General features: G+C 43.2%; 1 pseudogene; it reads right to left on the bottom strand.

Annotated features, from left to right (window-relative positions):
• Nucleotides 1-2,030: 2,030 nt before the first annotated feature.
• LOC126496032 (E3 ubiquitin-protein ligase RLIM-like) lies at nucleotides 2,031-3,155 on the bottom strand (annotated as a pseudogene).
• Between the last annotated feature and the right edge of the window lie 3,031 nt (nucleotides 3,156-6,186).

The following is a 6,186-nucleotide window of genomic DNA, read 5'->3' as shown; positions in this document are numbered from 1 at the left end:
AATTGTCTAGCAACTCAATTGAAGTACCTCTGTTGTAAAAGAATGTCCACTGTGGCCAGTTTCAAACCACCTATGTGACATTATGCTAATGTATTTTCTGACATGTTCTCAAGTGGTTTCCATGAGTTGTGGTGAGTTTACTTCAGTGCACCAGTGGAAAAGAGGCCCTAGAATAGGATAGGAGTTATACATGCAGCTCAGCCATCCTGTTGGAGCACTGCAGTGATTCATCACATGCTCAGGCACTAGTTCTGTGCTGCAGAATGGCCATTTACCCTCTGGAGGTGGAGAATTCTAGAAAGGAACGAACGATGTGATTCTCACTTAAAACAGAAGCAAATGCTTCTTGAGGGTTTTTAAATTTTTTTTAATAATTATTTACTGTGCATATAGTATTCTGCCTGCCTGCATGCCTACAGGCCAGAAGAGAGCACAGATCTCATTACAGAAGGTTGTGAGCCACTATGTGGCTTCTGGGAGTTAAACCTTTAGGAAAGCAGCCAGTGCTCTTAACCAATGAGGCATCTCTCCAGCCTGCTCCTTGAGATTCTCATCCCTGAAAGATATAGAAACCAGAGTCTTGGTGAAGATAGGGAGCTTTGGTTTTCCACTCCTACCCCACCTAGCGTACAGAAAAGGCACCGAGTCTGACACAAAGAATCACAGCCATCAGAGTAATACGCAACAGGGAAATACAAGGGACAGACCACATTTTGAGGTATTATTCTCCACTGTGTCCCTCTGTAGGCAGCTCCATTGCAAATTTGATAAGAAGTGGAAAGTACCCCACTGGTTTTGCTCTCTTGTCCTTTGATTTCAAGGCCACAATGATAAAGGCCACCAAGTGTGTAATACAAGGAGCACAGAGAGAGTATAAAGAGGACAGTGGTGAATCAAACAGGAAATTAAAGTTGGAAATCAGAGCTAAGCCTTATAAACCAGAACAGGGAGGCTGAGGGAATGGCCCATATCTTTAATTCCAGGTTGTAAGAGACTGAGTCTGGAAAACCGCTGCAAATTTAAGGCCAGCTTCTGATTCAACATTAGAGGCTGTGAACTGAAATACTTAGCAACAGCAGCTAAAATGGACTTGTTTGGACATCTCGGATCCTACAGTATTATGGATCAGAGATAGCATCAATGAGCTTGCAGCCTTAGGAGAAACATAACAGGCCTTTTGAACAGATGAAAATTAAAATCATAGTGTATAGTTGTCTTGGAATGACAAGTGTACAGCTATTTAGAAATCTTCTCACTTAATCCATGGCCATATCACTCTGAACATGCCTGATCCCAAAAAGTAAGCAAGATCAGGCCTGATCAGGACTGAGATGGGAGACTCTTCTTCATTCTGTTTTTTGGAGGTATGAATTTTGGATTAAACAGATTAATATATAAATATCCATATTACTGAAGCAGACAAAGGTGATATAAGGAACAGACATGAAGATATAAAGTTTGATGAAAGGAATATTCTGGTATATTCATAGTTTATGTTAACACAAGGTGTGGTAGCAAGCTAGCTTCAAGAATTCACAGGGGACCATTCATGAGGAATCCTTCCTGGAAAGAGAAATGTTAGGGTGGAAAGGAGGCAGCAGCTGTAATGGTTTTACCTGAGGAATTCTCTCAGTCTTCTTGTTCTTTCGAATATGCAGAGAACATAGAGAGAAACAAAGTACAGAGTCTTAAAGTGGGAAACAGAAAAAGGGATTGAAGTCATACAACAAACGTTCCATGTCTTATTAATCTTCCTGAGTAACTAGAAAGTTTGGACTGAAAAAAGGAACAATGTTTTTCCATGATATATCCACGAGCCAGGAACAGCTTGGCCTCCTGGAATTCTTAATAGAAATTCTGGTTTTTCTCAACACTGCTATACAGTGGAAACAGCTTATTTAGCTTCAGTCACTGAAACCAATGATATTACGTTTGACAATGGATCTAAGTACTGAGGTAAGTTTTCTGTTTTTCTTTGCGGTCACAGCTGATTTTATTTGCTTAAAGTGTGAGTGGGAAATACTCTTTCCTCAGACATTTCCATGTGAAGCATGATACAGCAATGTACATTTAAATACAGTTTTCTGAAAACCATTTACTTCACCATTGGTATCTGCATCTGAAGAGCTTGTCCCTTGAGCCGCAGAATTGCTTGACCCAGCTGCCACAAAACGACCTCTACCCAGCAACTCAGGTCCAGTTATCTGGTGTCTCCAAGTCCCATGGTGAGGGGCTCTAGAACTTCCCTCGATCTCATTTACCAAAGGCTGCTCAAAAGTCTGAGATGAGATGCTATGATGAGATCTTCATGGAATTTCATTTGCTGGGTGCAGAGAAGACCTACTTCTTTCAGCTCTGGCTCTGGTTCTTCGCTGGTGTTCTGGTTTCGAGCTTCTTGCCCTCCTCCGACTTCTGGTGGATGGCACATCTGTTAATGCTTCAGCAGAACTGTGTCCTGACCTAGGTGTTCTGGCAGATGATGTCTCAGATGCTGAATTTTCCACCTGCCTTTGGAGGCTGAGATCCATGTTTTCTACACTAAGACGTGTAGCAGATGGTTCATTTTCATTCTCTGAGGTTTGGCTTTCATTATTATGGTTAACATTTGTCTCTAAACTGAATCTGAAATCACCACTGTTTGCATTAGTGTGGCTCACTGCCCTCCCGGACTGATTTCCTCTCTGAACACTTCTTGTTGTATTGCCAGTCTGTCTGACAGAGCTAAGCCAATCTATTACGGTGTCACCATTGGACTCGTCATCTGAAGAGTCTCCATTTTCTTCTGAGCTCTGTGGCAGGAGCGGCAGCGGCCCCTCTTTAATCTGCTGTATTCTTCTGAACAGCTCCTCCCCAGTACTTTGACCTGGGGTGCCTAGCAAATTGTTGTCTCTCAGAAGTCAATAGTCTTCTCCGCTCAGATTATTGACAAATCGATAGAAAGCTTCTTCCTGATCCAAGCAATCCTCTTGCCTTCTGTGCTGTGCTGCAGATTGGTCGTTTCCTTGATCGCTAGAATCTGAGTTTTCCATCTTGATGAACAAGTGGACGATTATCTGTCTGTTATGACATAGTACTGAAATTCAATCAACTGGACCTTCAGTTTTCTTCACTAGGCTTCGGTGGTCCGGCCAGGAGGGGACTGGCTGGTCTCTGCCGCCTCCACTGCCCACGAGGCTGCCTAAACTCTGCCCCTGCCTGCCTCCTGCTCTCTAGCCCCCTCAGATGCCTGGGAGAGACCCGCCTCTAGCCCAGCGCCTGCCCATTCTGAGACATAGCTCCAGCAACCATTATCTTCCCCATTGTTACCTAGCAGTGACAGAAATCCACTCAAGATACCGTTTCTTATAATCACCCCAAATTACCTATTGAATGTATTTCAGGTCCCCTTTCTCAACTACTCCACAGGACTCAAGAAGTCCTATTTAGAAAGCAGATGATTCAGCCAATGCGTACCAGATGGGCCTAGGGAAGTGTGACTGGTAGTCCTACTAGTAGGATAAACCCACTCTTCTTGCAAGGCTGGCATCACGCTGGGGAATTTAGTGAGATAGTGACTGCTTCATGATAGGTTGGCACCACACAGGATGTTCATTGTGCCCTTACCCAATCACAGTGGCTAGGTGCCATCATGAGAAGGAACCAAGGGGTTGACCTTCGCTACTCTGGTGTCATGAGAACAAGGATTAAGTCAGGGAGCTTGAGGACACCCTGCTACAGCCCTCCAGTGGGAGATAGCTGTAGGCACTATTACAGAGAACGGGAAAGCAGATATGAACATGCTGATCCTTTCAGCTTGGTGTCTGATTAGGGTGCTAAGGGGAATGGTGGTTTCTATCCCAGCCCTCCATGTAAGTGTAAGGAACTGTTACTGTCACCCGAGGTCAGCAGAAAGTTTGACTTCTAGAGGTACCTTTCTGTCATGCATTTCACTACGGGCAGGATAGAAAACAGAAACTCAGACCCATTGGAACACCTGATTTCCACAGCCCCCTTCCTCCCACAGAGCGTTCACTGAGGGGTGACTTATGAAAACACAAAGCCTGAGCCTCCTGCGCAGATCTCAGTCCTCTCTTTGCTCCCCTTCCCCACTCTTCAAAGTGTTCAGGGGCCTCTCATCAACTTGGTAAGTAGGCAGAGCCTGAAACATAAACTCAGGAGAACGTGGAATATGGGAGCACCTGCATAGCCCTAAGGCTTGGAAAGCAAAGTGTGTGTAGTAGATGCTGTTGCTATAAAAAGAAGAGATGCTCCCAAAGAAGATGGACAGGTTGAAAGCCTGACCCTTGGCTAGTCCAGGATCAGCAGTTTCATAAATGGTAGACAAGGCAAGAGAATTCTATTTAAACACACCACTCTTTGCTCCTAGGAGACTCCAATGTTGGGAGACCCAGTAAGAAATCACACACTGATGTAGGTATGCCTTCTATCTACCTGTTGCTTTCATTGGTTAATTAATAAAGAAAACTGCTTGGCCTGATAGGTCAGAACATAAGTAGGCGAGGAAGACAGAACAGAATGCTGGGAGGAATAAGGCACTGAGACACACGCTATAGCTCTCCTCTCCAAGATAGAGGCAGGTTAAGATCCTTCCTCGTAAGCCACCACCTCGTGGTGCTACACTCAGTAATAGAAATGGGTTATTCAAGATGTGAGAATTAGCCAATAAGAGGCAAGATAATTGTAATTACCCTCTACATTATTTAGACTCCTTGAAATAGAATGCTTAGCAAAACTTTTGTTATATGTTTCTTGCTTAATATTGTTTGTTGTTTGTAATTTTATATTTGGTATCTGTTCCTACTGCATATAGTTGTATTAGGTTTAGTTTGATCTTGTTTAGAGAAAGGGGGAGATGATGGGGGACTTCAGCCAATCACATGCTGCTTAGTGTGTCCCCTGTGGCCACAGATAACCAATAAAAGCATCCATGTGCTCTAGCTAGCTCTCTTTGTGTGCCTGCTCTCCTGAATCGCTGGAACCCTGGTTTTGTAAGTTTCCTTTCTTCTGTGTATTAAAGCTGAACATTATTTTAATTTGATTTGGTTAATTACAACTTCTGATCAGCCTCGCCCATCAACACACAAATATGATTTGAAAATTAGTTGATCAGCAGAATTAGTATGATTTGTTGAGATTTCCTGTGCCAGACTTAGTCCATCACTTCTAATTTCAGGTCCCTGCAGCTGCTCAGGGTAAAGACAGAATGCAGCCAGATTCTCTGAGAGGATATAAGACAAATGGCATCTAATGTAGCTCCCAGAAGAGTCCTTGTTCCTCCTAGGAACCTCATGAGCACAGACTTCACTATCTATATTTTTATTGGCATTTTGGACTTCTCATGTCCCACCCATTAATCTTTACGTACAGTGTTCGAGGATTTCTCTAGTCAACAACTCAGAACTCTTCTACATTCCTCCCGTGACCTTATTTCTAAGGCCTACAGACTGCAAGATCACATTTATAACAATAATGATTCCCACCCTGGTACCAAGGTTCTGGACTTATTTCATTTCTCATTTTCCTGACAAAATACCAGACCAAAGTACCTTCAGAAGACAAAGACATATTTTGTGCAGTTTGGAGTGAATGCAGCCTGTCATATTGTGATAGCATGGTAGTGACGGTGGCTCCAGCTCTTGTGGCAGGCTGTTGAGACAGCTCTTTACACTGTGCCAGTGGCGACGAGGCAGAGAATGATGATGCTCTGCTCAGTTTGCTTTTTCCTTTTGTCCTCTTTGCTCACTCTGGGAGCCCAGCCCATTGACTGGTGCCGCCGACATTCCCCTGGTGTATTTCCTGACAGTTGTCTGTCTAGAAATGTGCTAATCAGCTGGCCTAAATTCACTTATGGTGGCAATAATGATCAAGCACAGAAACATAATAAAGACCATGTATGTCAACCTTGTCACCAGCATTGTACTAAATGGGAGGAAACTGAAAGCATTTCATTTTGAATAAGAAGGTGAAAAGTCCACTTTCTTCACTCTTATTCAATTCAGTGCTGAAATCTTAGTCAAAGCAGTAAGACAAGAGACAGAAGCCATAAGAAAACAGAAGTAGACAAATTACCTCTCAGATTCTGTACTTGAAAGATCCAAAGGAGTCTTAGATCTCATAAGCATTTTCGGCACAGTAGCAGAATACCAAATAAACCTATAGAATTAGATGTTTCTCTATATAAATACT

The sequence above is a fragment of the Alexandromys fortis genome, unplaced genomic scaffold (assembly GCF_014885135.2).
Source record: "Alexandromys fortis isolate MF-2015 unplaced genomic scaffold, M_Fortis_MF-2015_v1.1 scaffold_848, whole genome shotgun sequence".
NCBI classification, from domain to species: Eukaryota; Metazoa; Chordata; class Mammalia; order Rodentia; family Cricetidae; genus Alexandromys; species Alexandromys fortis.
This window is presented reverse-complemented; position numbering and strand designations above follow the sequence as displayed.